This window comes from Mytilus galloprovincialis, chromosome 5, assembly GCF_965363235.1.
Source record: "Mytilus galloprovincialis chromosome 5, xbMytGall1.hap1.1, whole genome shotgun sequence".
Lineage (NCBI taxonomy): Eukaryota > Metazoa > Mollusca > Bivalvia > Mytilida > Mytilidae > Mytilus > Mytilus galloprovincialis.
This window is the reverse complement of record NC_134842.1, coordinates 41,721,863-41,732,644: the sequence shown is the minus strand read 5'-3', so window position 1 is coordinate 41,732,644 and position 10,782 is coordinate 41,721,863. Positions and strand designations below refer to the sequence as shown.

Here is a 10,782-nt window from a genome sequence, read left to right as displayed (position 1 = left end):
TGCTGATCATTTTTGCTGTTTACAGTTTATCTTTATCTATAATAATATTCAAGATAATGACCAAAAACTGCAAAATTTCCTTAAAATTACCAATTAAGTGGCAGCAACCCAACAATGGTTTGTTTGATTCATCTGAAAATTTCAGGGCTGATAGATCTTGACCTAATGAACATTTTTACTCCATGTCAGATTTGCTCTAAATGCTTTCGTTTTTGAGATATAAGCCAAAAACTGCACTTGACCCCTATGTTCTATTTTAAGTAACGGCGGCCATGTTTTTTGACGGATCAAAAATCAAAGCACACACTTTGTGCAGGATAATCTAAGGAACAATCATGCTAAGTTTTAACCAAATCCATTCAGTAGTTTCAGAGGAGAAGATTTTTTAAAGTTAGCAAATATGATGAACAAATTGTGAAAAATTGTCATTAAAGGACAATAACCCCTTAAGGGGTCAATTGACAATTTTGGTCATATTAACTTATTTGTAGATCTTACTTTGCTGATCTTTTTTGCTGTTTACAGTTTATCTTTATCTATAATAATATTCAAGATAATGACCAAAAACTTGCAAAATTTCCTTAAAATTACCAATTAAGTGGCAGCAACCCAACAACTGGATGTTTGATTCATCTGAAAATTTCAGGGCTGATAGATATTGACCTAATGAACATTTTTACTCCATGTCAGATTTGCTCTTAATGCTTTCGTTTTTGAGATATAAGCCAAAAACTGCATTTGACCCCTATGTTCTATTTTAAGTAACGGCGGCCATGTTTTTTGACGGATCAAAAATCAAAGCACACACTTTGTGCAGGATAATCTAAGGAACAACCATGCTAAGTTTTAACCAAATCCATTCAGTAGTTTCAGAGGAGAAGATTTTTTAAAGTTAGCAAATATGATGAACAAATTGTGAAAAATTGTCATTAAAGGACAATAACCCCTTAAGGGGTCAATTGACAATTTTGGTCTTATTAACTTATTTGTAGATCTTACTTTGCTGATCTTTTTTGCTGTTTACAGTTTATCTTTATCTATAATAATATTCAAGATAATGACCAAAAACTGCAAAATTTCCTTAAAATTACCAATTAAGTGGCAGCAACCCAACAATGGTTTGTTTGATTCATCTGAAAATTTCAGGGCTGATAGATCTTGACCTAATGAACATTTTTACCCCATGTCAGATTTGCTCTAAATGCTTTCGTTTTTGAGATATAAGCCAAAAACTGCATTTGACCCCTATGTTCTATTTTAAGTAACGGCGGCCATGTTTTTTGACGGATCAAAAATCGAAGCGCACATTTTGTGCAGGATATACTAAGGAACAATCATGTTAAGTTTCATTCAAATCCATTCAGTAGTTTCAGAGGAGAAGATGTTTGAAAAATTGTTAACGACGACAGACGACGACGACGACGACGACGACGACGACGACGTCGACGACGACGACGACGTCGACGACGACGACGACGGACGCCAAGTGATGAGAAAAGCTCACGTGGCCTTTTAGGCCAGGTGAGCTAAAAATGAAATCCCGAGTTTAGAACTCATTTAAGGCGAAGTATACGTAATTAAACTACACAATGGATTTTTTAAAAAATTTACATATAGATTCTGCTTGTAAAAATAAATCGGAAATTAAAATAAAAAAAGGGGGTAACCGTTTTCGTTTTTGAGATACGAGCTGTTGAAGTTAACAGCATCATACACCAAAATTACAAAGGATATATAGGGAAAATCGTGAAATTCGGCAGGAATTGTTACATTTCCAAGATTTTCTATTTTATTAGACAATCGATTTTTTTTTAATTTATGAGACTATTCTAAAATGTTTGAGGAATCGATTGGTGCAAAGAAAGTCCTTAGCAACCGTGCTATTTTTCAAGCTATACCCTGTTAAAGTTGAATCTTGAGTGTAAAAAAACAAAAAACAACGACAACGTTATTGACGTCGCCGCAACAGTTACGACGCTTCATATAGTTCTATAATTGTATGAAATATAAGTACACCCGTGATATCGCGGGTCCGTGACTGAATTAAAGTATATAACTATGCCTAAGCCTTATTTTAGTAATTGGTATTGTCATCTGATAAAATCATGTCGATTATAAGATACACAGTTTTCTCTGCTTTCAAATCTGTCTGTTTGAACCCGTCGACTTGGAACTTATCAATTATTGGAAATATTTTAATTATTTGGAAAACAAAAGGTCCAGGCTATCCAGGAATGGGGTATTTTTTAATCAACAGCATTGTCCTATATTAGTTATCTTAGAAAGTCTTGCTGATTACTGAATAAAGCTACAATAGGGAACAATTTGACAATGATTGAATTTAGTAGTGTCAGCCCTTTGATTATGACCCGTGTATATAGCAAAATCCTAAATACACCGTTTGGTGGTGCGCCTGTCAAATGCGGAACGTACAGATAAGGTAATAGCTAACTAGTGAATATACTATTGGTATCGGTATCGGATTAGACCCGGAACTTGTTAATTATTGGCAATATTAATTATGTGGAAAACAAAAGGGTCTGGAGTGGTGTAATTTTTAATCTACACCATTGTCCTATATTAGTTATATATAGAGTTGAATTCTTTGATTTGTGGTTTTTACCCGATGACGGCTGACAAATTGGACCTCGTAATTTTAGTATTATAGATATACCGTTTTGTTGGAGTTCGTGTTGCTCGGTCTTTAGTTCTTTATGTTACGTTTTATGTACTATTGTATTGTATTTGTCTTTTATATTCGGGTGCGTGCGGAGATCGCCAAGCTAGAAAACGGTTGACATTTTCTTCATTATGAACTAGAGCTTTTTTTCGACCTTCAAAGTTGGTGCCTTATTTTTGATAAAATCTAAACACTGCGGCGTGTTTTCAAAATCTTTGTTCCCATAAAACTTCATTTCATCAAGGTCTCTTCTCAGAATATCAGCCATCTGTCTGGCACAGGATAACAAATCAATATTTAAGTAAATTTAAGTTGTGTGGTAATTCTTAGTACATTTGGGTAAATTAATCTTATCTTTGTGCCGCATAAGCATCTCTATAGTTCAACACATCCCTGAGCCACGATATTATATATTTTATGCATTGCATGCGCTTCTTTGTATCACAATCCAGACCGACTAGTAACCGTTGTATAACTTTACACGTCTGAAGACGAATATTTGCATGAAACATTTTTGTATGATTTTTATTTCTAGAAATCAATCTGAAATCTACAACAGTCCTTTCCCGAAAGTCGGGCTAGACCTTTACTTTTATGTGCATTCGGGATTTACACAAATTGTAACCCGAAAAATTCAGTCGTATTATTTAGCTAACGTACGAATGCTACATTTCTTGTGTGGGAGAAAATCGGACATGGAAAGGGCTTGAATTATTCGAGTTACTCAAATTGAAACTCGGGAGTATATTTCTAGCTGTTCGGAATTCGCGGAAACAAATTATTGTTTTTCGGCATTACGGCATTGAACCAATAGAGATACCATTTTTTTTCTTTTAACAAATTCGAATACCAGTCAGTTCATTGGACTTTAGTTTGAAATAGGGGCGGTAATCCATTCATTTTATCCAATCAATTTTTTTTTATTGGGGGGGGGGGGGGGGGGGGTTCAACATTGATAGCCAAAAAGCCTTGAAATATTCAATAAAAAACCGGTGAATGTAAATTATATGAACTCCAAAGTCTCATATTATGAGACTTGTAAACCACAGGCTTCTCAATTCTTGTATGATCATGAACTAGGTGAAAACCTAGAGCTGATCGAGTGCGAGATCCTCATGGGTAATCATCGAGGTCGTTAAACACCCCTTGCAGTAAACTTGGGTTAAATTTTTAAAAAATCCAAATGTAATAGTCTGAACACATTTCACCTCTCATTCCACTAAATATTAAATTGCAGTTACAAGTATCACAAAACTTCCCTGACCTCTTTTCTTTAACCATAATAGAGGGAGGAGGGACGGAGGGATCCAGATCCCGAAATCCTGGGGTTAAAAACACGACATCCTGAGGTCCTGAATTTAAAAATAATTTAATCCCGACTACCCGAAATTCGGAAATAGAATTCCCAGATCCCGAAAGGGTCAATCCCGAAATCCCGAGCTTAAAAACACCCGATCCCGGATTTCCGATAAAGGTCATACTCCCCTCCCCTCCGTAATTCTATATTCTATTCATTCATAATCTTGAATTGAGACTTGATACTTCAAAATTACATTCTCTAATTTTGAATGATACACACAGGCACAATAAAAGAAAACAGATTTCGCTATATATCTCTTCGAAATTGGAATTTGTGAAAGAAGAAATGACATGTTATATTTTATCTTACATGTGTACTTTCAATTTCAATATGGTTCTAAATTTAGATTTAATTTTCCCATAAATTGCGGACGGAATAGAAGACACCTGTGTTTATTTTCTGCACATGTAGAAAAAGTTGAAAACTGGGAGTTGAATGACATAATTTTTACTTATTTTAAGATAAATGTTAGAGTGAGACAACTTTTAAGTTACTGAATAATTTTTGGGGCCTAATTTGTTTATTTTTTGTTTGTTTTCCGTCTTTGTTCTTCCGACCTGTAAGTGTTGCACTACTAGTGGTCAAATTATTCTCTTGTATCGTCTGATTTCCGAATGAATATAAATCATGTCCTTAAATTTCAATTGCACAAAATACGAACATTTCAACGTATTTTTAATTAAACAATTAAATTCACACGTCTTTCATTAATTATTTGTAACCTATTATAAAACTTTACGTTGAGTACTGTGTTTTTCGTTCAAGACTACGGCTTTTTAAAACGATATTAATTTGATATCAATAGAAGAAAAATTGTTACATGTTTATTTGTTTATTTGTTTATAATTTTGTTGTGAGGCGTTTTTTCTTTCTGTTGATATCATAAACACGAAATTATGGCAAGCCAAAGTGGACAAAAAGAGATATTTTCTAATATTAGAAAATCATTTTCTAATATTTAAAAAACATTTTCTAATATTAAAAAATCATTTTCTAATATTAAAAAATCATTTTCTAATATTAAAAAATCATTTTTTAATATTAGAAAAGAAAAGAACGATTTTTTAATATTAGAAAATGAATTTTTAATATTAGAAAATCAATTTCTAATATTAAAAAATCAATTTCTAATATTAGAAAATCAATTTCTAATATTAGAAAATCAATTTTTAATATTAGAAAATGATTTTCTAATATTAAAAAATCATTTATTAATATTAGAAATTCGAAAGTATTTTCTTATATTAGAAATTCATTTTCTAATATTAGAAACTCATTTTCTAATATTAGAAATTCATTTTTTAATATTAGAAATTCATTTTCTAATATTAAAAAATCATTTTCTAATATTAAAAATTAAAATCTTCATCACCAAAGAGTTTTGATTTATATATTTCTAAACTCAATAAGCCCTCCCTGATTACAAACGGAATGTAAAAAAAAAAAAGATGTCTGAAATAAAGAATGAACTAAATCAAATATTGCTATGGATTAACGGAGCAGCTCTATTAAATAATTTTGAGGAAGTTGAAATACTGATTGGAGATGCCACAACTAAACTTGAAAATGGGAGAGCAGAATTAGATGAGGAAACTGTTCAGCAGCTCCAATCGTCACTGGAATCCATGACAGGACTTGCCAGAGACATGAGGAATGTTCATGTAAATTCTGGCTACAAAGCTGAAAGACCTAAGACAGGTATGAATTATGCAGTCTTATGAAATATAGGCTAAATTTGTCTTCATTTAATAATTTTTTTTCTTACAATATCACAATAGTATTTGATGTAGGGTAAATTTCCCCTGAATATATTTGTGTATTCACAGCAGCGTTAATTTTAATCAAAGTACTGAAGTACTGAACATCGTATGGTCCGACAAGCACTTGATTGTCGCAGAAGAAAAAGTCACATCTTATACCTGAATGTGAGGTGGAAGTTCAGATGTATTTTTTTCTGGGGCAAATTCGCGAGAGTGATAAATCAATGACCGAGAATTCAACCTCACCGTAATAGCTTTTATAATATATTGTAGTGATACAAACCAGTATTGTCTTGTTTATTGTTATATATTATATTGATGCTTGTATATTACAGTTACATTTATATATAATGTTGATGCATTTGTGTACCATTATATTTTAACGTTACTATATTAATAATAGTGCAGTCGGCAATTGCATGATGGACAATTCAATTCAATTTTTCTTTCCTGTAAAAAATGTTTAATCGTTCATGCAGAGTTATGGTTCCTTGAGATTGCAAACTTTTCGAAGTTGGGATATTCTCCCCATGCTTTGTATAGTTATTAGTGATTAGTTTTTGTTATTGTTGTAATTTATACAATTTTTACCAACATGACACAGAAATTAACAACTTAAGGTCACCGTACGGCCTTCAACAATGAACAAAGCCCATACTGCATAGTCAGCTATAAAACCTGCTATGACAGCGTTAAACAATTTAATCGAGTAAACGGCCTAATATACGAAATGCCTTCTCCTACGCGTCTAAAACAAAAAAAAAACAAGTGTTTTTAATTCAGGCTGCACACAGAACAACGTACAGAATGCTGTGATTTCTAATTGGAGTTATTTAGATAATTTCTATGAGGTTTAAGACAGCATAGGAGTGCTTGTTGGATTCATTATAGACCGCAGAAAGTAGTTTCTCTTTCGTGTGTCCTTTCTTGGAGTAAGGGAGATAACTTGCGTAACTAACGACGAACGTTTTTAATCCCGTATTCCGCTAGAGGCGTGCAATTACGTACACTTCGCCTTAAAAGATGATATCTTCTGATAAGATTTTAGCCAAATGGTAAATAAAGATTTGATGCCAAAAACAATTTTCTGATATGCCTTTCAAACTCTACTTACCTAGAAAAAATTAGTAATATTTTATACTCAGGAATACCGGTGCTCTACCCGTTGTATAAAACACTCTGTTTAAATTAATTTAATGGCTGTAATTCAGGAAAATGCATTCTGAACTAACTTGAGTTAGAAGCAATGACTCTTAAATTAAGCGAAATATATTCTCTTTTTTAACAGATTAAAAAATGACCAACAAAAATAGCAATTTCCATTCAAAATTACTAATTATCAGCAAGCTGCATTCCAAGGATTTTATGATATTTTATTTCCAGGATATTATAATATTATTTATATTCAGTTATTACGCGGAGACTAATTTTGTTTTAAAAAAAGTAGAGCTAATATGTTTAATTTTTCTAAGTATTTGTTAAAAATGTCGCTTACTACTTTTCCTCACTCAATAAACCATTTGATAAAGTTGTAATAGTAGTAGCTTTAGTTTTATAGTAACTAGTCTGGAACAGTACAATCATTATACACATCATAAAGGGAAATAACCTAGCTAGTCATGTGACATACATGGAAGTTAACATTTAAAAAGTCGATGCGTGCAATTAAAACAAAATGAAAGATGTTTTCAGTTGGAAAGGACTAACAGAGTTTAGCAAACCTTGATAGTAAGTATAAGAATTTTTGTCAATACTGTGTAGCGATTGTTGTTCCTGAACAAATATGCATACGTTAAATAACTACACAATTCATCGAAAAGCTAAACATTAATGTGACAATATTTGTTCTGATTTCGTGACTGTTTGAGTACAGGTAAGTAACGCCAATTTCTGATATTTTCCAATTCGAATCTACATGTCGCATATGTTTTAAGAATACACAAATAAAAGACCACTATCTCAATACCCTCTTTCTTTGTTTAAAAAGAAAGTGGTGTGAAAACCAACTATGTAAATACTTTAAATTACGCTAACCTGAATAAATATCTTTTAAACAAAACAAATTTAAAATAGATTTTGTAAAGCGTATAATGGACACACCTGACTAGACATGAAAGGTAAATGGGTTTAAATGTATCTTAAATAAGATCCACACAATAAAAATACCTGCACATGTTGAACAATGAAATACGTAATAGTTATACACCGATGTAAAGGTGTGTCTGGATATACACAGAGGGATACGGCGTGTCTGGATAAGAAACCCCTCCGGCCTCCGGATCCAGACACGCCGTATCCCGAGGTTTATAACTAACTTACAACCCATTCCAAACTCTATATTGTTAACATTGATTATGAAATAAAAAAAAAACCCGATAGCATATATATTTTATTGACAATATCAAAACATGATTTATAAGATTTTTTTTTATTACATGAAACTAGTAACCTTTTTTAGTTATCTTCGTTCAAACTTTGAAAAGTGAGTATATTTTACCAATGTCAAGGTTGTTTTGCATATTCCAATTGAATCCATGGGTTAATATGGATCAGCAGGACAAGGTTGACCGTATCGTATATTCTTATTTACAAACAAAAAATACGTCATGCTCCTTGTATGCAGTTGTCAATATGGAAGGGTTTGAAACGGAAGACATTTTGTTGCAAGCTCTGGATTTGGTAGAAGAGCCTTAAGACAAAGGCAATATTATAACCCAAAGTACTTACCTTTATCAGTTTAATAAAGGTAATCATAACTATAATTTTTATGTTACGGTTTATAGAAAAAAACTTCTCTGGAATAAATAAACATTTATATTCGGACTTACAAAGGGATAAGTTTGTCTGCAATAGAAACCCGACTAACAGACACGCTCAACATACAAAGATACATATTTAATATTTCATAACTCTCTCTTTTGGGGGCAGGGGCTGATCCATCTGGAGGTTCCCAACTCAACAGAAAGGGGTTGTTGTTTCAACCATTTAAATAAATGGATCTTACAAATCGGGGCAAATCCGCGGAACCCCTACCCCTGATCGGGCACTTGATAACGGGGGGGGGGGGGGGGGGGGGGGCGAAAGTAAGTATCCCCCTTTTTGGGGAAAATAATAGCAATGCTTTAGAATAGAGACATATGACTGGGATAGAAAATATTACTTTCAGCAAAGGAGTAATTATATAATAAAGGATTATTTTGTATTCAAAATAGATGTTTAACATTTTTTTTCGCTATTTTTAAAAAAAAAATTGTTGATATCTTGAAACAATATGTGTTGAACACTATCAGTAATTTCTTATGTTTATGCTATTTAAAGAATAATCAATTTCTATTGTTACGAATAACAATGGACTTTGATTGCGGGATGTAGAAGCAGGGGTTTCCAGAAACCCCGCTCCGCATACCCTGTGGTCAAAATCCATTGTTATTTGTAACAATAGATCTATTTAATGTACACGTATTTCCGAAAATATGAAGTAAAACAATAGAACCGAAGTGTAAATATAAATATCTAGCCTGATTTTCATATGTGAATATCGTTTCGGTGTTAATATATAGTAAATTGTACCAAAGCGTATGTTCTTTTTCCTTAAAAATTTAATTCAAATATCTTTTAAGAATCATTAGGAAAAAGTAACATCATATACATGTACGTATTACTTAGTTAATGTCTAGTGACTTGTTGGGGCTTCATGTATTTGCTTATTTTAGGTCAGTTCTTCGTTAATCGTTTTTTTTTAGATAAATCATTAACATAATGTTTTTTGTAATACTTTGTCCAAATAATAAAAATAGTTTTTCCCTGACTGATTATGACGGCTTTACACTAACATTAATTGATGTTGAATTTGTGCTGATTGATACTTTTGTGTTACAGTAGATAAATGTATTTTTATAAGTTGTTATTGGAATGAACTAGTGATGAGCAACTCCGAGTACTCTCTGGTCTATTCTAAGGGTTTGTTCTGTTGTAGAAATGTATAAATATTGTACACGTCAGGTCTGTGTTTTATTACTGCTTTGTATCAATCTGGAGAAGTTAAACCCTTTTTAAATGATTTGAAATGTATTTTCATATGATGTACTATAACACCAGCTTTTTATGCGTGTGTCCCAAGTCAGAAGCCCAGAAGCCTGGAATGCAGTAGTTGTCTTTTGTTGCTGTATTTGTGTTTCGTTCTTGTTTTTTTAAATACATCGGGCGGTTCTTTATGTCGTGTGTACTGTTTCACATTTGCCATTTCGTGGCCATTTATAGCTGACTATGGGGTATTTGATATGTCTTTGTTTAAGCCATATGATGACTAATGGTTGTTTTAACTTATGTTTTTTTGTCTTTAGGTTGAGAATTGTCTCATTTGCAAGTACAACATATCTTTTCTCATACTTAAATTAAAGTTTGATGATAAATAACAACCAGGATAAGACGATTATATTTCCCTTTTAGAAATTGAGATTTTTGTGGAAATATGATTTCTTGGACCTTATAAAAAGCTTAAAAATCTTTTTGAAAAAAAAATGATTTGATGGATTGAATGATCTCCATATCCATGCTATGCATATGAAACTCTTTCATGCTTTATCTAACACTTCGTTTTGTTTAATTGCGCATGATGTTTAATGACTATGGTAGAAAATTAAAGATCAATAATTATTATTGTAAAAGGGAACCATCCGTATTACATAGGTCTTCAACCAGACGTACTGATTGTAAATTACGAAAATCTGAAAATTATTAAGTCAAACTTATCGATATTACACATAGTACATGCATATATGCCAAGAATTGGGACTTAAGGTGGTACCCAACACCTTCACTAACATTAATTTGGCTCGTTTAGTTTTCATAAACTTTTGGCAATGTATTTACTTTGACAAAAATATAAATATTTAAAAAAATTGGAACCAACCACTATATCAAAAAAAATTCACTGGTTATATAGCAGTTTGACAAACACTGAATTTTGATCATTGATAAGT

At 32.2% G+C, this 10,782-nt stretch overlaps 2 protein-coding genes across 2 annotated transcripts in view; both read left to right on the top strand.

The window, feature by feature from the left end:
* The window catches only part of LOC143075832 (fibrinolytic enzyme, isozyme C-like), a 125,697-nt gene that overhangs the window by 20,753 nt on the left and 94,162 nt on the right, over positions 1–10,782 (top strand). The window lies entirely within an intron of this gene.
* Positions 7,447–10,782, top strand: part of LOC143076921 (uncharacterized) — a 38,506-nt gene continuing 35,170 nt past the window's right edge. The window contains exon 1 of the mRNA XM_076252819.1: positions 7,447–7,528. The gene's annotated coding sequence lies outside the window, so the exon portion shown is untranslated. The remainder of the gene's footprint in view (positions 7,529–10,782) is intronic.